Source organism: Leucoraja erinacea, chromosome 28 (assembly GCF_028641065.1).
Source record: "Leucoraja erinacea ecotype New England chromosome 28, Leri_hhj_1, whole genome shotgun sequence".
In the NCBI taxonomy this organism is placed as follows: Eukaryota; Metazoa; Chordata; class Chondrichthyes; order Rajiformes; family Rajidae; genus Leucoraja; species Leucoraja erinaceus.
Genome location: NC_073404.1, coordinates 27331041 through 27353277, shown reverse-complemented (window position 1 = coordinate 27353277; position 22237 = coordinate 27331041). Strand labels below are relative to the sequence as shown.

Here is a 22237-nt window from a genome sequence, read left to right as displayed (position 1 = left end):
GGGAGAGTTAGATCAGCCATGATTGAATGGCGGTTTAGCCTTGATGGGCCGAATGGCCTAATTCTGTTCCTATCACTAATGAACTTATTGCTATTCATACAAAGAATTTTAGTGACAAGAATAATGGATCAAGAACTGCAACAGATCACATTAATCCATTTGTTGAGATGGATGTTTAACTAAAAGGACATCACTAGGTGCCTTCACATTATTATCACTTCAGAGCTGATGGATCTAACTTTTGAAATAGCCTTATTTATGCAAGGACCAGAATAAAAAGTATTCAACACTGCATGTACAATAGGCTTATCATCCCATTGGCAACAACTAATATGAAGTGCAAGAATAAATACACAGGAATTTGATGTTACTTTCTCCTCGGAGAGAAACGTGGTAGGATTTTTCTACAAAGAAAGATTCAGTGGACTGAAAAGTGTCTGCAGGATGGAAAGATGAAAAAAAAAATTGCCCAACGCATCACCGGTTCCACGCTCCCCTCCATTGAGTCTGTCCAAAGCAAGCGCTGTCTGCGGAGGGCGCTCAGCATCGCCAAGGACTGCTCTCACCCCAACCATGGACTGTTTACCCTCCTACCATCCGGGAGGCGCTACAGGTCTCTCCGTTGCCGAACCAGCAGGTCGAGGAACAGCTTCTTTCCGGCGGCTGTCACTCTACTCAATTGAAACGTACCTCGGTGACTGCCAATCACCACTAAGTGGGACCCATTGGGTCCCAGGTTCACACGGGAGGGCTGATCCCCCAACGCAATATTCCACTTCTCCACCAATTCCAATTCCAATATTGGTGGCCTGGGGTGAGGGGTTCTGGAGCGCTAGCATGGTTGTTGTGGGTCAAGTCAAGTCAAGCACAGTGAGTGCAGGGCCAACAATCCATTTCAATACATTTCATGTCAAGTCAATCAATTTCAAGTCAAGTCAAGCACAGGGCAGACGGGGCCAGCCAACAATACAATCCATTTGCTTTCATTTCAGGTGAGGTCAAGCAAAGCAAAGGCAAAGCAAAAGCAAAAGCAAAAGGCAGGCAGGGCCAGCCAACAATACAATCCATTTGCTTTCATTTTTGATGAGAAGAAAAGCAAAGCCAAAGTAAAAGCAAAAGCACAGGGCAGGCCAAACAACTAATTTCATTTCATTTCCATTTCAATTCAAAGCACAGGGCAGGCCAAACAACTCATTTCATTTCATTAAGGGCTAACAAATCATTTATTGTAAGCACGTTAAGGGTTAATAAATCATCATTCATTGCAAGCAAATTGCTGGCTAACAAATTATTTATTGCAAGCACATTAAGGGATAACAAAATCATTCATTGCAAGCACATTGCTGGCTAACAAATCATTTATTGCAAGCACATTGGTGGTCAACAAATCATTTATTGCAAGCGCATAAAGGGTTAACCACATAAAGCACATAAAGACTCACAGTTCAGTAGACTCACAGCAGAATCAGAGTTGTGGCCTCTCCCGCCCGATCTTTCAGAGTGACTGACTCATGTCCAGGCATCCGGGGTTTTATAGTCCAGCCCTCCCCCCAGAAAGGGTGATACCTTCATCATGGTGATTGACAGGCAAGAGGACCAAACAGCTGATCTCAAGATTTTTTAAACACTCATAACTTTTTTATTTTTCATTGATCGGAAAAATCCTCGGGGTTGCCTCAGCGGAGGAGGACTGCGAGTAAGATGGCCATTTATTACATTGTTTACAGTGTACTATGTTTACACAGTCTGTAACGCTGTTGCAAGTAAGAGTTTTATTGACTGTCAAGAACATATGACAATAAAACACAATTGACTCTTGATCTTCTCTTAAGCTTCCCTGCTCCAGTAAGATACATTAATACTTCGCAATTCTCTTGACAACACTGAAGTTCAACATCATTTCTGCAACTCCAAACAGGGAGAGTTTCCTGCGGCCGAAGATAGCACAGCATTCATCAGGATCAGTAATATTATGGGGTGGGAGATTGCAACCTTCACCTGGTCCGCCCTGTTTCGACGAATGCAACCAACCTGGTGTGCACAATCAAATGAGATCAAATAGAACAAGTTGTCCTACAACTTTGGGCTGTGCACACCATGCGCAAGAAGAAGGAGTAATATTATGACCCATTCTCTTAGCTTGCTGATTAGGTTTGCCTTTTGCTAATTAACGTTTTATCAGCTTTTACATATTCTGCTCATCGCAAGTGATCGCAACTTCTACTGAAGTGTGGATGGCCGTTAGCTTGCTAGGAGCTCATTCACCCTTTGACGGGTCTTGTTATTGATCCTGCCGGGGGTCCACAGCCCCCTCCTCACATGGCAAACCAGGTGGGGGAGACGGTTTAGTCGCCGACTATCCGACCATGGAGCAGGTAGCACGGGATTCCGTGGTACCCGTGGCGGGGGGAACTCCCCTCGACCTGACCTACGGGACTTTTCCCGTGACAATATCCTGGTCTTCAAAGGGGATAAACAATTTATCCCACTTTTACCAAAGACACATTTTTAAACCATGCTTAAAATGCGATTCCACCTCTTGGATAATTTATTTTTTGCAATATTTTCATTATTTCAAGTTAATTCCTATATTTTACTTGGTAAAGATACATCCACAACACTCTTTCCTATTGTGTCAAACTTTGATCTGGTGAAACTTTTACTAAACTTTATCTGCGAGAACCTAAATACTACTACCCTATCAAGGGAAGACTCTTGCACCCATCAGGATAAAACTAAATTCTGGCAGGCAATATCATGCTCATCTTCGAGTCATAGAGTGAAAACAGGTCCTTCGGCCCAACTTGCCCACCAGACACATTGATTTTTTTAGATTGCTAGTCTTCCACCAGACACATTGATTTTTTTAAATTGCTATTCTGAAGTTTTCTTTTCCCTTTGTGTGCATTTAGTTTCTCGATTGCAACTTATTCTGTTCTAGTTTCTTCCGCACACATTTATAACTATTAGTGTAGTGTGGGAGATGCGGTAGAGGACAAAAAAAAAGGATACCTACAACAAAGAAATATGTTTTCAATCAGCAGACAAAAAATAACCATTACAAATTGAGAAAAAGTTGCATCCCATTTTCAATGCTGGAGTATAGACTATAAAAGATCACTTTTTAAAAACCCGTGATCCATCCACTTCATCCAAACAAGCGTAAAACCAATTTCATTTTTGTGAGGAAACCATGCCCACATAATGACACAATTGTTTTTTTTTCTTTCTCTCCCACTGAAGTATTTTTCTTGTACATTCTTAGGTTACACATCCTTACTTTTAGACAATCTCTTACTAGATTAAATTTACCACACTGCACACAACCACATCATCTTTGAAGATTTACAGGACCCTCAGTATTCTAGATTTGAAACAAGTGAACATTTATGTGAAGCAAATGTTTGCAAATGGGAAGAAAATAAATCTATAATCACATGCATGAACTGTTGCAGGTCCAGATCAATAATAATCTAAGCTTTTTTTTCCTCTGAAGTACAAAATAACTTATTTTTAGAATGAGGGCAGTGACAAAACTAATGTTTCTATTTCTTCCTTCACCATGAAGTTTCTGAGTGGTGACAGGATGATGACAAGGTATATAAAAGATAATAAAAACAAAAGCAGGTGTAGGGATGTATTAAGGCAGTAATTAAGTGCATTTAAACCACAGCCCAAATGTCTTCCACTTTTGCATTTAGACTGGGGAGAATAGCAAAATCCTTTTCCTCACGCCCCTTAGACTTCATACCATGCAAATATAACCATAACAGCACAATTACAGCAAATATACCAGATTTCATTTAATATAGCTGCTCGAAGTGTCCAAAGGGGCACCAATTTCAAACAATTTACAGTGAGCCTTGTTTGTCCTGTCTTTAGACTCAAAATAGTGGAGTAACTCTGTGGGTCAGGCTACATCTCTGGAGAAAAGGAGAGGAAACCATTCTTCACACTGAGTCAGGGGAGAGGAAAACTAGATGTATGAAAAGGTGCAGAACAAATCAGAGCTGGCACCATTGCCCTGTGTTTATTCGTCTGGAACACTTATTAAACTGACAAAAAAACAAACAGAAAAATCATCAAATGCCATTGGAATACCAGAACAGTGAATCAATGGCATTAATATTTGGACAATTATAATTAAATGATTTTTAATTTAAGTGGCAGCCTAGCCCAGGTTGGGCTATGCAGACAATACACAAGATTGTTTTGCACTTACAAAAATAAGTCTCATCAGTGATTTCTATTTCATGTGCCTTGCAAAAATAAGTGTGAAATGATGTTTATTTGCATTTTTACACGTGCAGAACAGTTGTAGGCTGATAAACAGCGTCATAATCTTTGAACTTTTGATTTTTAAAGATTTTTTTTGAAATTTAAAGGATAGGCAGTTTGCACGATCCTCATGCAACTTGCATATTAATCCAAGCAGCAAACTCCACCCACAGTCTCCTCCCAGATGGCTAAGTGTACGTAACTTGAATTATTATAGGCACCCTGTTATTGGAGTGTGGGCAAACCAAATATAATCCTAATTAAGAACATTTTTTTGCATTATTTGTCTGTGTATTCATTATTCATTGATAAACTTGCTCTAAAAGCTATAGGATGGTTGATGGTGAAAAAAGATTAATTGTCACCATGCTATTTGCAGGATGTACTCTGAGGTTTATGCTGAGGCACACTGCTGATAAATTAAGCTGATCTGGACACAATATCTAAAATAGGAAGTACCATTCTCCAGCATGTACTTTCAAAAGCACAAGTGAGGAAGCAAAAATAAGTGTGTGCATGGTTACCCAATGTTATTCCCTGGATTTCTAACTCTTTCTTTAGGAGAGGAAGTCTGTACACAGCTATGATCATTCATAGACACAAAATGCTGGAGTAATTCAGCGGGACAGGTAAGCATCTCTGGATTGACGGAATGGAAGACGTTTCCAGTCGAGACCCTTCTTCAGACTGAGAATCAGGGGAGTGGGAGACATAAAGATATGGAAGGGTAAGGTATGAAAACAAGACATCAAAGGGGACAAAGATCTAGGAACTGAAAATGTAGAATGGATCATTGTTAGCTGAGGGAAAGTGACAAGGTGAGGGGAAGGTCATGCATGTTCAGTGTTGCTCATTGCTTCATTCCTGCTGAAACCAGATGTTGCAGAAAATGACTCAACAAGACTAATTTGAAATGACTACAACGACTTGAGTGGGGGAGAGACGGAAACAGGGTTACTTGAAGATGTTTATTATTCAATATCAGCCTGGCAGTTTATAATCGAAGAGAGTCCAAAAGGCTCTCAGCAGGCCAAACCCTACATCACATTGGTCAAAGATGCAAATTTACACACACAAATTATGGAGTGCTATTTTCTTATGGTAATGGCTCCAAAATGGCAAAACCCTATTGTTTTTAATAGACACAATGCATGCCATTTGTTCCTTTGAGTAATGTGATTTAAAAATAATTTTTATCTTTGCAGGTTACTATTTGTCATTTTTCACCGAATGACACATGGCAATTCTCACAAAATAAGTTGCCTCTTGAAAGCGCTTAAGCATTCTGTCATTCACTCGCACACTGTAAATGGCTCAATTGTAATAATGTATCATATATTGTCCTTCTGTTGACTGGATAGCACGCAACAAAAGCTTTTTCATTATACCTCGATACACAAGACAATAAACCTAAACTGAAATTAGAAAATAGAAAAAACAGAAAAAAGCTTTCTACATTTTAATGTCAACCGAGGAAAGAACTAGAATACATCTCCACCGTTTAAAAATTGTTCTTGATTTCCTGTATGGTTTTATCAAAATTAATTTAGCATGGTCCAAATTCAAAAAATAACAAACATCCAAATGAAAGCAGTCACTGAGCAACAGACGTGTTTATAGTGACTATCAAATCAGAACATTTTATTCCAATCACAAGTTCATTGTTACTTCTGCAAATGTATTTGCCATCTTGAGCAAATCAATGTCTGCATGATGCCTTTGAAGTTTTGGGCAGTCCTAAAGTTTGAAACAAGACACATTTCATTTATTAGCAGAAATGAATTCATGGCTCCTTGAAAATTAATGCATATTTCTGTCGCCATAACATCCAATCTGACAGTTTCACTTTGTTCCCTGTAGCAGCAATCACAGAAAATCACACTCAATCTCAAAGTGAAAACAGTGCAGCAGATAAAATGGTCAAACAAGCTGAACACAAAATGTTTGTTAAAGTAAACCCCAAATGTAAATCCCCATCTTTAGAATTAAATGAAATTTAAACTGCAACTCAAATTCACCACAGAAACTGGTGCTGGACATTAATTTACCTATGTCCAGAATGATTTGACTATTTTAAATGCTGTTCAAAAGATTGCGCAAGACAGATTAGATTTATTTCAAAAAAAATTGAGACTAATCAGGTCAACAGGACTGATAGAAAGAAGATAGGGGCGCAAGTAAACCATTAGTCGAGTATCAAGATAGTCATCCTAGTACCAAAAGATTGCATGAATACTATCCTAATCTTAATATTTTAAGCAATGCAAATCTACACTACCACATACAATGTTAATTGTGCAAATGGTTGATAAATGATCACCAGCCAACTTTATATGTGGTTCAAACGGGTTCTGTTGCTTTGGAAAGGGAAGATCAGGCAAGACATTAAAGAATTGATATCCTGATATTTCTTCCAAAATGAAAAAAAAGCCTACATTTTAATGGGATTATAGATTTTTGTAGTTAGACTTTTCAGCTATTGGTTCACAGATGCATCTTACGGCTTATATTCAATTAAACATGCATTAGGAGCGGTCCAGCATGGTGCGTGTTTGTACCATAATTAACAAAATGATGCTCCATTTATCAATATTGCAAAGAGATCCCACGCATAATTAGGCAATCTTAATGTGGACCTGCAAAGTGTTTTGCCATAAAATTCGCTATAAGATCAATACTGTGATTTTTTTAATTAACTGGGCCATATGAAAAGTATACAGTGCAGGTAGTTATTGAGCTAATCATAAAGGCCACACGTGGCTCTTCAAGCATTTACCCAGTAAACTGCAGTGGGTTTTTCAGCCTCCATCATTGTCAGGTAATTAGTGCTAGATCTCCATCACCCAAATACATATGATTTCAATTGTTCTGATCCTTGTACAAAGTAACAGAATAAAAAATACATAAATTTATATGATCAACGCAGTTTCTCTCTGCATCACCATGGCACAGCGGTAGAGTTGCTGCCCTACAGCGCCAGAGACCCTGTTCGATCCTGACTATGGGTGCTGTGTGCAGGGAGTTTGCACGCTCTGCTTGTGACTCTGTGGGATTTCTCTGGGCACTCCTCTTTGCTCCCACACTCAAAGTTGTACAAGTTTGTAGATCGATTAGCTTCAATAAAATAGTGAAATGTCCCTTGTGTGTAGGACAATGCTAATGTATGGGGTGATCTCTGGTTGGCACAGATGCAGTGGGCCAAAGGTCCCATTTTTGTGCTGTATCTCTAAAATCTACTGTTCAAGCATTTCAAACATTTTCCGATTTCATTTCAGAATTACATCTTTATTTTGTGTAACATGTACCTTTCTCTTGATATTTACCTTTCTGCTGTTACTCTAGACACACCAATTTTTGAACACATTTAAGTTCCCTCAGTTGTCTTGATTAAAAATAACCCATCAGCATAAGCAGACTCCTGCTACTACTGTAATGCACAAGAAACAGAAGTGGTCCAATCACCCTACTGCACTGTTTATGTCGATCTCTTCTGCAAATACATTCAATTACATCTCCACAGCTCTCTGGGGTAGAGAATTCCAAAGAGTTAATCCTCAGGGGAGAAATTACTCCTCCCCATTAAGAAATAGATAACCCACTGAAAGCATCCCCTGGTTCTACGTACCACTATTAGAGGAAACATTCTCTCAACAACTACCATCTCCAAACCCTCTCAGCACCTTTAAGACCAAGGATTCAAACTCTGACCTTTTTTCTCTCCACTGCTGCTGCCTGACCCACTGAGTTCCACTTGCAGTGTTTGCTGCTAAATATTCCAGTTTCTTGTGTTCCTCTCAAGATTTTACATTTTCATAAAATCCTCTCATTCTTCATCCCACAAATCAACCCCATCTTCTTCACACTGCCTCCAAATGATCAGTATGCCATATGGAGTTGCACAAACTTCTTTCCTCCTGCTCCCTTATTTCATATGCTTAGGATCCCTAACTTTTGCAATGTTTGTTGCTTCACTCCACTTAAATAATTATCTGATTTCCCCATTGCTCCTTCCAAAGGAGACAAGTCACATTGTGTTTCATCTGCCTGATCCTTGCTCACAGGCTTAATTTATCCTCTTTCCAAGCTGGTGCCTTCAAAACTCACTAATCCACATCCTTGTGTCATCAGCACTGGCAACGTCCTTGAATTTCATCTCTGCCCTTTTTTTCCCCCGTGATGGACTTCAAAAACATTGTTACCCAGCAAAGCAAGCAGACACATTTTAAAATACTTTACGGATGCGCTAAGAAAATGATGTCCATTGGGGATAATTGTTTACAAATGACAGTGCTCAATGTAATCTTTTGATTCATTTGAATTTTGAATTGTATATTCTAGCAGTACACAGTGCACAACATGTAAAACACTTGTATCACAGAAAAGGTGCTGGAGTAACTCAGCTGGTCAGGCAGCACCTCTACAAATAGGAATTTCTAAAATCTCCTACCTTATTTTGAATCTATTTCTAGCATTTTCGTTTTGTGTTTATTTATCCTTCCGTAAAGTATGGAGGGGATGTGTTACTAAACTAATAGGGCATTATATAAATACAGTTTGTGATGAGAAAGATGACTCCAGAAAAAGAATGTGTAGGAAGGAACTGCAGATGCTGCTTTACACTGAAGACAGACGCAAAAGTCTGGAGTAATTCAATCAATCAACCTTTATTGTCATCTTGCAAAGCAACAGTTGTACAGTGCAAAATGAGAAGACATTTCCCAGGGAACGTGCCCCAGTGGGACAGGTACCATCTCTGGAGAGATGGAATGTCTGAAGAAGTGTCTCAACCCGGAACTTTGCCCATCCTGCTCTCCCAATGCTGCCTATCCCGCTGAGTTACTCCAGCATTTTATGTCTACATCCAGAAATAAAATATTGGGTTTGCTAATTTTTTCCTCTTACCATATTCCTGAACTTTTTTTTTTTAATGTTCATATTAATTGCAAAAGTGGTTATTCCTCAAGTTTAAAAAGTCACAACAATATGGATAAGACTATGAATAACTGCACGGTTTTACCTGCAATTATGAAAGCCCAAAAAAACAGATTTAATGCAGAGGAATACATGATGAACATGATTAACATACATGATTAACATAATGAATGCAGTTGTGAAGCACAGTACGTCATACAGAGGAATTTGACAAAATTAAATAATTGTTCAAAACCATAATGTTAGAAAGAAACTGCAAAATTCAGGCACAAAAATTTTGAATTAAAAAAAAGCTGTAAAACTTTAACAATAAAGTTGGCCAATGGAAGGTTAAAATACAACGCATAATATGGCCATAATGAATCAGCTCTCGTGGCAAGATGACTACTGCAGAAAAAGCCCCACCCAAAATAATGAAGGAACAAACATACCGTTTGTAAAAAAAAAAGATGGGAATCGGAATGAATTTTTCACCAGACACAAAAAGTTGGAAAAACTCAGGTGGTCAGACAGCATCTCTGGAGAAAATAAGTGACGTTTCAGGTCGAGATCCTTCTTCAGACCGACCTGAAACGTCACCTATTCCTTTTCTCCAGAGATGCTGCCTGACCTGCATAGTTACTCCAGCTTTTTGTGTCTATCTTTGATTTAAACCAGCATCTACAGTTCCTTCCGACACATTACGTTTTCCACATCAGGTTCATTCCAGACCAAGAGTAATTAGTGTTGACTTAAACAACACCAGAACCAGTCGTGTGTCAATTAGCCCACAATTCAACACGTTCACATCCTCTTCAGTGTCCTGCTGTAAATAGCTAACCTCAACAGTTCTTCAACTGGCAGCTTTAGCTGGCTCAGTGACGTAAAACTAGCCAGTGAAGAACGGCTGTAGGATAGCCAGAGCAATTCGTGGAATGCAACCTTCCTACAAAAGCAAAAGAAAAAAAAAGTTGTTTATCTCCTTAGATGAATTACATAGTAATAAATGTATGTGATGCCACTGTGCAACACGGAAGTGTTATTCAATTTAACAATTTATGCACAACACAATAGTTTGGGTTATTCTAGAATGTTATTCTATTTTTAATTTTAAAATAGTTACAAACTATTTTCTGGATAATGATAAAAGACACAATGACTACAGTTTTTAAAAAGTTATCCTTTAAAACAAAACTATATTCAGTAATCTTTTTAAAATGGTCTCGCCCTCTCGAGATAGACATGCCTGAGGAGAATCTTGTAGGTACTGTTGCTATGGAAACTAGATGGGCCTGTATTCCAATACTGTGGGTTACTCAGTCAACTTATGATGCCTTGAATTCTTGGGATGCCTCTTACATATGGTACAAATTCCAATCAGTCTGCCAACCATTTGTCTGAATTGCATTCCAGATGACAGTACCGCCTTTCACCTTGGTTTTAATGCATGATTCAGCAATAGGCCAATGCTTGAGACTTTCATCCAGTGACTTAACAGGAAGTCTGGGGTGGAGTGGGAGAAAGGGAGGGGAGGGGAGGAGGGGGGGTGTAAGAAGAGAAATACTGGACGATTTATCCACCTCTGGGGGAAAAAAATGAACACGCTCTTTACATAATACATTAAACTCTGGTTGAAGAGAGATGAAACTCAGTAAAATAATACAACATTCTCATTGATTCATGAACCTATTAACATGTTAAATAGATTTAATGTTAATTTATAGATTTCATGATATTAATTGGGCACTTGGGAGTATTACAAGGTTAAAGTTGAGGTATTTCCCAATCTCCAGGTTGGGGTAGCCATACACCTCTATAATTTACCCCATGTATTTTGATCAGACATGTCACACGAAAAAAAAATCCCGTTTCTGCCAATAAAAAATGCCAGTTCCAGTACGTTCCTTTCTGACACACAATTGCAATAAAATGGAACACGCCCCAGGTTTCTGGAGGAAAACATTTCATACAGCACAGTGATAGTTACTTACAGCATTAAAAAACACCCATACTCACCAACTCTGATGGGAAATGCGGACCTAAATGATTCCAGATAAGGTTTAAGATTTACAGTAAACCGCATTAGTCATTTCACTTCTTTATGCCCGCATGATATTGCTTACCAGCTTACTCTCAGCTGTAGGGAAGAAAATACAGAGTTCCCTTCAACACTCACACACAAAATAGCCGGACACTTGGGCGTTTTTGCATTACCCAATTGGTTAAATTACTGGAAATGTTTTTTTGTTTCTGTTTTTTTTTAAAGAGTAAGCGAAAGGAGACCATCTTTTACAAGCTGATCAATGACATTGGAGCTAGACTGCTCCCTGCAGTTGCAAAGTAAGGGCAGGAATCAGCTGCAGCGTTGCGCAAGCACGAATAAAAATATAGGCAAACAACTAAACTCGCATTTTTTTTCCGTTTTGAAAATCGTAATAAAACTCTTCATACTGGCAGCACAAGTACAAACACAAATGGCTTCAGAAAATAACTAAAATGTATCCCCCCCCCCCCTCCTCCTCCTCATTTAATCATGTACCATATGGAAACAGATTTATTTGTTTCGTCAGATTTGTCGGAGTAGTGATACTACTTTCCTTTAAAAAGTCCGAATAATAGCTTTTAAATGATTTTACTCACACTTAATAAATATTCCCTTGCACTTCCAGAACTTTCCTGGCGGCTTACGTTTTAAAATACATCCAAATATCAAATTAAGGGGAGAAAAAAAAAATCAAGCTTCGATACCTAAGAAAAGTTGAACACTAAATAAAAGACTAGTCCAAAATTCTCACCAGACATTATTCTGTTGCTCCTTTTCCTCTCTTCACCCCCCACCCCCACCCCAAAAAAAAGTTAAGACTTTCGAGTGTTGAACTTGATATGGATATATAATATTTTTTTTAAATCTTCGTCAGGGATTGACCTATTTTCTCGGCACTTGTGGGGAGTTGGCTGGGAACTGATGGTTTTTCACTTCAGGGACTTGGCGCAGACAGCAAAAAGCCTTAGAGCTTCCGAGCCAGGCTTTAGAGCAAACTACACGTTGATGATGTCCGTGGTCCCGGCCGCCGAGCCGGTGCCTCTCGGCATCTCCTTCCTCTTCACGCCACTGATAAAAGTTACTCGCTTCACCATCCAGGCTAAGTTCATCTTCTTCGTAAGTTACACGGCGAATAATGACCTAGTAGTTGTTTTTTTTTATTTTATCTCTCTCTCTCTCTCTTCCTATTCGCAGCGTTTCACTGCGACGGAGACTGACTCTCCCGCAACCGGCCGGTTCCCCCAACTCCCTCAACAACTTCTCTTGACAGCTGCGCGCTGCGAACGTCACGACGCCCTCCACATGACCGACAGCCGGAGCCGCCAATGACAAGCAGAGTTGAAGGCGGCAGGCGCCGCCGGTCATCCAATCAGCGGGACTGGACTGGGCGAAGGGGGTGGGAGCAAGAATCGGGGTGGACGGGTAAAGGGGCGGGAGGGACACGGAGCGTCTACGTCATAGGATCGACGGGGCCGGCAACCAATGGGGAACCCTGCCTCGTCCCGACTCGCACGTCATCAACGCGAACGGACCAATGCGTCGAACCCTGAGCCGTGGTGCTTTGTGGGATTTGTAGTTGCCACGGCAACAGTTCGCTCGTTATGAAACACGCCGCGCCCCAGGCAACTACAAATCCCAGGGGGCATTGCACCACATGACTTAGCAATTTATGAATGGCGATGGTTGGTTTCTTTCATGTTATTTTCTAACTGCAGAGAGCGTTTAGGAGGAATGCGGTTGCTTTTACAGCAAAAAATTCGCTCTTTCTAATTTTCCCAAGCCATTCATCGTCTATCCTCCCGCTTAATTTGCATTGATGATTTGACTAAAGATAGAAAGATATGCTCATATATATCTTTATAAAAAATATTTAAGGATGACCTTTAAATATGAATGTGGAATAACGGTTGTTCTGGAAGAGGGGCGTTTGACTGCCACTCGGCTCAGCCAGTCAGGCGAGGGGGTGGGCGGGTCTTGGAGGGAGGCGGGATAAAGCAATGACTCATCAGAAAGGGGTTGCGCAACCCTCAGGGAGAGGGCGTGGACTGACGGCGGGATAAACCAATCATCAGGCGGGGTGCGAAGGGAGGGCGGGACTTGAGCGACCCGGGGTGAGGCAATGACTCATCACGGCGGGTTGTGTAACCCATGTTGGCGCGTCATGGCCTCATCCCGCCCCCGGCCAAATCCCGCCCACATTTCGCAGTCCACCCCAATGATTGGCTTGTCCCACTGTCAGTCAACTTCGTCTCCAAGAGGCGCCCGCCCCCCTCCAGCTGATCGCCGTGAACTCGATGACCTTCATTGTGAGGGGAAGGGGAGGGGGCAATCAGCTGTTCCCCCCCACCACCAGCCCCACGTGACACCAGCCGTGACGTGGGCCAGGCCGGTCACGTGCAGCCGGCGACAACGACGATGAAGAGGAGGAGGAGGAGGAGGAGGAGGAGTGAAACGTCGGTTATTTTTTAAAGCCGTCACTTCAGGTGCAATAAGTTGGTCAGTTCTAGTTGCAGAATTGGGCCATTCGGTTTGCAGTTTGTATTTTTGCTCCAGTTTCTTGTGACCCGCGATGGATTTATTCGTCATAACATCTGATATTCTTCATCCCATAAATCAACCCAATCTCCAAATGATCTACAGTACGCCATGTGGAGTTTCACCAGCATCCCAAAGTTGGATTTAAACTTCTCTCCTCCACATCCTATGTTTCACACACTTAGGACCCCTCAAATTTTGCAATATTTGTTGCTTTACTCCATTTAAATAATAGGTGGTAGACAAAAATGCTGGAGAAACTCAGCGGGTGAGGCAGCATCTATGGAGCGAAGGAAATAGGCGACGTTTCGGGTCGAGACCCTTCTTCCGAAAATGTCGGAGGATTATTTGTTGTATGTGACGGCTGGTAGGGTGGAAGGTGAGGGCAATGAGGATTCTGCCCTTGTTACGAGTAGGGGGATGGCGAGTGAGAGCAGAGTTACGGGATATAGAAGAGACCCTGGTGAAAGCCTCATCTATAGTAGAAGAGAGCAACCCCCGTTCCCTGAAGAATGAGGACATCTCCGATGCCATGGTTTGGAACACCTCATCTTGGGTGCAGATGCGGCATAGATGGAGGAATTGGGAGATGGGGATGGAGTCCTTACAGGAAGCAGGGTGGGAAGAAGTGTAGTCCAGATAGCCATGGGAGTCAGTGGGTTTATAGTAGATGTCGGTCAGTAGTCTTATCACCTGCAATGGAGATAGGTCTAGAAATGGTAGGGAAATGTTGGAAATGGTCCAGGTGTATTTGAGTGCTAGATGGAAGTTAGTCAATGGATGAAGTCAGTGAGTTGTGTATGGGTGCAGGAGGTGGCACCAATGCAGTCGTTAATGTAGTGGAGGTAGAGTTTGGGGATAGGGCCATGGTACGCCTCGAACAAAGATTGTTCGACGTACCCTACAAGGAGGTAGGCATAACTTGGGCCCAGGCGCGTGCCCATTGCTACGCCTTGTATTTGGAGGAAATGGGAGGAGCCAAACGAAAAGTTGTTAAGGGTAAGGACCAGCTCCGCTAGGCGGAGGAGAGTATCAGTAGACGGGGATTGGTTGGTTCTGCGGTCGAGGAAGAAACGGAGGGCTTTAAGACCCTCCTGGTGGGGGATGGAGGTGTAGTTTAACTGGACACCCATTTAAATAATAATCAGTTTTATCACATTGCTCCTTCCAAAGAAGATAACTCACATAGTATTTCATCTGCAGATCCTTACGCATAAGTTCCAGTAATAAAATTAGGCCATTCAATCATGGCTGACCTATCCCTCTCACCCACATTTTCCTGCCTTCCCCCCGCATAATCCCTGACAACCATACTCATCAAGAATCTGTCAATCCAGAACCAGGGACCACAGTTTAAGCACAAGGAGTAAGCCATTTAGAACAGAGACAAGGAAACACTTTTTCTCACAGAGAGTGGTGAGTCTGTGGAATTCTCTGCCTCAGAAGGTGGTGGAGGCGGGTTCTCTGGATGCTTTCAAGAGAGAGCTAGATAGGGCTCTTAAAAATAGTGGATTTGGGGGATATGGGGAGAAGGCAGGAACGGGGTACTGATTGGGGATGATCAGCCATGATCACCTTGAGTGGTGGTGCTGGCTCGAAGGGTCGAATGGCCTACTCCTGCACCTATTGTCTATTGTCTAATCTCAGCCTTAATATCCATTGACCTGGCCTCCACTGCCCTATTTGGCAATGAATTCCACAGATTCACCACCCACTGACTAAATATATTCTCCTCATCTCTTTTGTAATGGAACATCCTTTTATCCTGAGGCTACAACTTTTGGTCCTAGACTCTCCCACTAGTGGAAACATCCTCTGCACATCCACTCTATCCATGCCTTTCACTGTTTGGTAGGTTTCAATGAGGTTCCCCCTCATCCTTCTAAACTCCAGCGGGAAGAGGCCTAGCGCCGTCAAATGCTCATCATATGTTAAGCCACTCATTCCTGGGATAATTCTCGTAAACCTCCTTTGGATTCTCTCCAGCGGCAACACATCCTTCCTCCGATATGGGGCCCAAAATTGCTCACAATACTCCAAATGCGGCCTGACCAGCGCCTCATAAAGCCTCAGCATTACATCCCTGGTGCCTCTTTTCATTTTTATTCGCACACACTCAAAAAAAGCAGCTTACATCTTGTTTGCTGATTACTCAACAGGCCACGTTATCATAAGATGGATTACTTTGTTATTGCTGCTAGTGGACAGGCTATCATGTGATTGCCATTCAGCCCTTTTGCCCTCTTGCACAAACGCAATAAAATAATGTTTTTTGGATACTCCAAACATGTTTTCCCAACATGTGGCGTTTCTTTGTAATCAAAATTTCCCTAACATGTGTTAACTCATATCAAAATTTTCTTAACACATGTCAGCTCTCTATAATCAAAAATCTTCTAACATGTGTCAGCTCATCGGAATCAAAATTTTCCAGTAGTTGATCACTGGCCACAAATTGTGTCACTTTGAAATCCAGACACAAGGAACTGCAGATGCGGTTTACAAAAAAAAACTACAAAGTGCTAGAGCAGGGTCTGTCAGGCAGCACATGTGGAGGGAATGGACAGGTGATGTCCTGCTGAGTTACACCTGCTTTTTGTGGCCTGACCCACTGAGTTACTGCAGCTTTTTGTGTAGTCCTATGGACAGGTGATGTGAAACGAAGTGGGACATTTCCTCCCACATCCCCTAAACGTATGGGTTTGTAGGTTAATTGGTGTCTGCAAATTGCTCCATATGTGGAGGGTCGGGACCCTTTCTTCAGACTGGATTGTCAGAAGTCTGAAGAAGGGACCCAACCCGAAAATTCCATCTATCCATGTCTTCCAGAGATGCTGTCTGACCTGCTGAGATACTGCAGCACTCACTTTGTGTATAACATAAAACACTTTTGATTGACAATAGACAATAGGAGCAGGAGTAGGTCATTCTGCCCTTCGAACCAGCACCGCCATTCAATGTGATCATGGCTGATCATCCCCAAGCAGTACCCCGTTCCTGCCTTCTCTCCATATCCCCTGACTCCGCTATCTTTAAGAGCCCTATCTAGCTCTCTCTTGAAAATATCCAGAGAACCGGCCTCCACCGCCTTCTGAGGAAGATAATTCCACAGACTCACAACTCTCTGTGAGAAAAAGCGTTTCCTCGTCTCCGTTCTAAATGGCTTACCCCTTATTCTTGAACTGTGGCCCCTGGTTCTGGACTCCCCCAACACCTGGAACATGTTTCCTGCCTCTAGCGTGTCCAAATCCTTAACAATCTTATATGTTTCAATAAGATCCCCTCTTATCCTTCTAAACTCCAGAGTGTACAAGCCCAGCCGCACCATTCTCTCAGCATATGACAGTCCCGCCATCTCGGGAATTTACCTTGTAAACCTATGCTGCACTCCCTCAATAGCAAGAATGTACTTCCTCAAATTAGGGGAACAAAACTGCACACAATACTCCAGGTGTGGTCTCACAAGGGCGCCGTACAGCCGCAGAATGACCTCTTTGCTTCTATATTCGATTCCTCTTGTTATAAAGGCCAACATGCCATTCACTTTCTTCACTGCCTGCTGTACCTGCATGCTTACTTTCATAGACTGATGAACAAGGACCCCCAGATCCCGTTGTGCTTCCCCTTTTCCCAACTTGATTGTAATCACATTGTACTTTAAAATCTTATTATGATGTGATCGTTTAGTTTGGAAACATGCTCTTCGGCCCACCCAGTCCATACTGACCATCGATCATCCATGCACACTAGTTCTACATCATCCAACTTATCCACTCCCTACATATTAGGAGCAATTTGCAGACACAAACCCACACGTCTATGGGATATGGGAGGAGACCAGATCACCCAGAGGAAACCCACACGGTCAAGAGAGTTTAACTGTCATATGTACTGACAATGGAACTTGCAGCAGCAGCATAACAGGCCTCTAACACGATAATATAATATCAAGATAATATAATATAATAAACAAAAATACATTACATTAATAATCCCAATGCTAGTGTAAAAAATCCCAAGTCCTTAGTACAAAATTCCATTGCTCATTGTCACAAAGAGAACATGAAAATCAAACCAGAGAGCATCTGATTTTGGAATTGAACCGGGTCAATGGCGTTGTGAGGCAGCTCTTCTACCAGCTGTGCCATGGTTCACTGTGCCATGCGTGACTAGTTTTTGTAAGAGATAGGTTCACATTTTTTGTTATGATTTAACTACAATTAAGAAAGTCACCATTTGCAAATATATATGTAGAAAGAATCTGATGAAACAACTTTAAACAAAAGCTTATTGGCTCAATGATATCAAGTCTTTACTGTCGAGAATATATTTTGTTTATTATCGGGATTTGAGAGTTGTTATCAAGGCTAATATTTATTCCTCATGCCTAGCTTTTAATGAGCTGAATTCTTGAACCGGGACAGTCATGATGTTGTACAGCATAGTAACAGGCCTTTCGGTCCACTGTGTCTCTGGTGACTATTGTGCTTATCCACACTGATCCCATGTGCTTACATTAACTCCATATCCCCAGTGCATTCAAGTATGCCTCTTAAATATTGTTACTGTTTTTGCCGCCACAACGACCTCTGATAGCACATTAGCACTAGTTTAGTTTAGCGATACAGCATGGAAACAGGCTCATTGGCCTATCGAGTCTATGCCAACCATCGATCACTGTTCACACTAGTTCTGTGTTATCCCACTTTCTCATCCGCTCTCTACCACTGAGTCAATTTATAGAGGCCAATTAATCTGCAAACTCGCACGTCTTTGGAATGCGAGAGGAAACCGGAGCTCCTGGAGGAAACCCACACGGTCACAGGGAGAATGTGCAAACCCCCCACAGACAGCACTCAAAGTCAAGATTGAACCAAGGTCTCTGGTGCTGCGAGGCAGCAGTACCATTTGCGTCACTGTGCACTGAAAACTACTCTTTATGTAAAAAAATGACTCTTTAGATTCTCTTTAAATCTCCTCCTAGCTTAAACATTTGCCATGGAAAACATGTCTGTGAAGCTGCAGCAAGTAAGAATTTCATTGTTCTGATTCACAAAGGGTGCATATGACAAACAACACTCTTGATACTGACAGTCATCCCTATCTATGACTCATAATTCTATATGCCTCACTCATGTCACGTGCTAGCATCGTTTGTTCCAGAGAAAACCAATCTGACCTTTCCAATCTTTCCTGATAATTCAAGCCCTCCAATCTGGGCAACATCTTTGTTCTCTAAGAAAGTTCTCCCTTTGTATTGTTAGATGCAGAATGCCAGTGTTCGATTGAGGAAAAATATAGTCTTGCAATATATTGCCTTTTTCAGAATGGTGTGTTGTTTTGGAGGAAAATATGCGGAGGGAATAGGAGGAGGCTTACTTGGTATGCATTTACTGTGGTAGGCATTCAGTGTCAATATTGAGCTCACTTACTATGCCATCCTAATAGTACTCATTATGTCACGAGTAGAGCCAATTTCATCCATGAATTGTAGTGGAAGAGTCTCGATGTCAAGAAAAAGTTAATGTGATTTAGCGTTGTTTTTCTAGGTTTGGGAGAGGACCACAGATGTTAGTAAGAAATGCTTTGTGTGGTTGACATTAATGGCGGTCCAACCATATTGTTGTTGGGTGATTCATCTTTCTTTTTTTTCTATACTGTATATGTAGTTTTGTTTTAACGGACAGGTGGGTAGTGCACTGTAAGCTATTTGACACGTTTTACATCTGTCCGGGTCTGCACTGCAGACTTAATTCCCTAAGGGATAAGCTTGAACTTGATGTGTTTTTATAATAATCAGATATTAGCCAGGACAAGGGGTCACAGCTTAAGGATAAGGGGGAAATCCTTTAAAACCGAGATGAGAAGAACCTTTTTTTGGTGAATCTCTGGAAACTCCTGTTGTTTTCTATATTTAGAAACCTTGTGGCTAAGGGGATCAGGGGGGTATAGAACGGGAATAGGCGATCAGGAATAGGCCATTCTGGCTCCGAATTCGAGCCCTGCACCTATTTTTTTCATTTTCTATGAAATCACAGGCTGATCATCTAAGAATCATCAGATCAGTACCCCGCTCCTTGCTTTTTCCCCATATCCCTTGATTCTGTTCGACCTCAGCTAAATCTAACTCTCCCTTGAAAACATCCAGTGAATTGGCCTCCACTGCCTTCTGTGGCAGAGAAATCCACAGATTCACAAATCTCCAGGTGAAAATGTTTTTCCTCATCTCAGTCCTAAATGGCCGACCCCTTATTCTTAAACTGTGACCCCTGGTTCTTGACTCCCCCAACACCGGGAACATTTTTCTTGCATCTAATCTGCCCAATCCTTTAAGAATTTTTTTCTATAATATTCCCTCTCATTCTTCTAAGTTCCAATGAATACAAGCCCAGTCGACCCATTGTTTCATCATGTGTCAGTCCCGCCAATGTTTCGATGTTGAGTAGTCCATCCAATTATTTTAAAATATATAATAGCACTTTTGTTGTAACTGTGCATTAATTTTTGGATAATGACAACTTTTCAGAGCTATTTTCCTCACTGGGATTTGGAATCAAATCTCCAGATGATCGGAACAGGTCAATTAATTACTAATAACGATCGTACTGCAACAACATGTTTTGATTTCACTTCAAGTCTTGTAACCTAAACTGTGACTTTAGTGCAGTACTGTTGAAATACTGTTGGGATGCCTTCTACAGTGAGGTGATAGACTCTCATTATTCAGTGCATAAGATGGATCAGGAATTTCTCTCAAAGAAAACATATTTGTACCATCATAAGGTGTCCAAAAATGCTATAAAGTAAATGAAATACTTTCTTAAAGTAAAGTCACTATTTTGTAAAGTAGGAACCATGGAAGCCAATTTACAGAAAGGAACGTAACATAAAAAACAATGCATAGAACAGAAACAGATCTTGTTTTACTCATTTTTATTGAGGGATTTATATTTGTGCGGCCACTGGGGATAAGGATCCTGGACTTCAAAAGAGTGTTAAGCGATCTTTTGTATCCATTTTGTTTATAGTGCCCAGAATGGGATTTCTTGCCTATAGGCACAAGTGCTCTCTGATGAGACACAGTCTCATTTATGCATCAGCCAAAATAAATTAAGAGGATTACTTCTCTTATTACTTATGGGGCTTAACCAAGTTAAAATCGTTTCATTATTTAATCATAATAATGATACCAAGTGTATCTGGCCGTTTGTTTGATGGCTACAAGAGGTCCTAGATACGTAGAGAGTGTCAAATAAGTATTTTTTTGGTTCTTCCAAACATTTTTGAGCAATAGGTTGCCTGGTTTGTGGATGGATTGTCAATCTTCCTCCAATAGCATATTACTGGTAATAGCAGGGACTGAATCTAGCTGAATTGCAATCACAGGATTGTGATGACCAAGATTTATTACAGAAATCGGTGAGCTACTTATACACGTGCAATGCAGTTTTTTTTGTGATATTATGTTACAATAATGTTATATTTTGAGACCATTTTATGTACTTCGATTTCCAGAGGACATTTAATGTAATTGAACCATTCATTAATTGGCATCAATAAAGAGAAAGGAGTGTTTAATAAGCAGAATATGATCATTCATAGACATTAAGAGTCTTGTATATATGTCTAACATGTTTCTGCTCTTTGATTTTGGCAATTGTACTTTTTTCTTTTTATACTTTGATGCTGTGGCTTAAGGAATTGTGACAATGAAAATCATTTTTGTTATGACCATCAAACATACAGTATGTCGGTTCATAATAACCAATGTAGATTCATGATTTTCATTAGTAGTATTGAGCAACTGTATTGTGGATTCTTGTAAATTAATAAAGCAGTACTGCAAATATAAATGTATTAATTATATGGCTTTATTTAATTGGCACTAAATATTTTGGGCATAACCTCCCAATCTCCTTTCACAGAACAACCCTCATTCCAGAAACCATTGTTATAACACAATTTTGCACTGCTTCTAGATGGATAATTTGTAGATTCTATGACCAAAATTATAAACAACACTGTCAGCCTTAGATATTTGCCTGTATCACCTTGCCTAATGTAAAAACAAAGAACTGCAGATGCTGGGTTTACAAAAAAAAGACAGAAAGTGCTGGAGTAACTCAGCAGATGAGGCAGCATCCCTGGAGAACATAGATAGGTGACTTCTCGGGTTGGGCCCCTTCTTCAGGCTCAATTATTCAGAGTCTGAAGAAAGGTCCTGACCAGAAACGTCACCAATCCATGTTTTCCAGACCTGCTGCCTGACTCGCTAAGTTACTTCAACATACTGTTTCATTTTTCACCTTGCCTAATCCTAGGTGCTTACTTTCCCTCTTCGAGTTTTATTACTAATGAACTGAAATACAAGAAACTTCATCCTTTCATTCAAAATTCATGTAGTTTATAAACTTTGGAGGATTCACAGTAGCTAATAAGAGTCAGAAAATTACAAAGTAATCATTTTTT

The 22237-nt window shown here is 40.9% G+C and overlaps 1 long non-coding RNA gene across 1 annotated transcript; it reads right to left on the bottom strand.

Moving 5' to 3' along the window:
* Positions 1-7542: 7542 nt before the first annotated feature.
* LOC129710833 (uncharacterized) lies at positions 7543-12491 on the bottom strand. The gene is made up of 2 exons (XR_008725738.1): positions 11206-12491; positions 7543-10135 (listed from the first exon to the last, which is right to left on the bottom strand). It is a non-coding gene; the product is annotated as an uncharacterized LOC129710833 (long non-coding RNA).
* Between the last annotated feature and the right edge of the window lie 9746 nt (positions 12492-22237).